This window comes from Poecilia formosa, unplaced genomic scaffold (genome assembly GCF_000485575.1).
Source record: "Poecilia formosa unplaced genomic scaffold, Poecilia_formosa-5.1.2 Scaffold1304, whole genome shotgun sequence".
Lineage (NCBI taxonomy): Eukaryota > Metazoa > Chordata > Actinopteri > Cyprinodontiformes > Poeciliidae > Poecilia > Poecilia formosa.
The window spans coordinates 3,259-3,611 of record NW_006801243.1 but is presented as its reverse complement, the minus strand read 5'-3'; the positions used below and the strand labels follow the sequence as shown (position 1 = coordinate 3,611).

Here is a 353-nt window from a genome sequence, read left to right as displayed (position 1 = left end):
GGTTGTGGTTGGAGATGCTGTGGTTGTGGTTGGAGATGCTGTGGTTGTGGTTGGAGCCACTGTGGTTGTTGTTGGAGCCGCTGTGGTTGTGGTTGGAGCCGCTGTGGTTGTGGTTGGACCTGCTGTAGTTGTGGTTGGGGCTACTGTGGTTGTTGTTGGTACCGCTGTTGTTGTTGGTACCGCTGTTGTTGTGGTTGGAGCTGTTGTTGTGGTTGGAGCTGTTGTTGGTGCAGCTGTGGTTGTTGTGGTTGGAGCTGCTGTTGTTGTGGTTGGGGCTACTGTGGTTGTTGTTGGTACCGCTGTTGTTGTTGGTACCGCTGTTGTTGGTACCGCTGTTGTTGTGGTTGGAGCTG

At 53.5% G+C, this 353-nt stretch overlaps 1 protein-coding gene across 1 annotated transcript in view; it reads right to left on the bottom strand.

Moving 5' to 3' along the window:
• Window positions 1–215, bottom strand: part of LOC103132771 (cell wall protein DAN4-like) — a 6,271-nt gene extending 6,056 nt beyond the window's left edge. The window contains exon 1 of the mRNA XM_016667576.1: window positions 1–215. The gene's annotated coding sequence lies outside the window, so the exon portion shown is untranslated.
• Window positions 216–353: the final 138 nt, after the last annotated feature.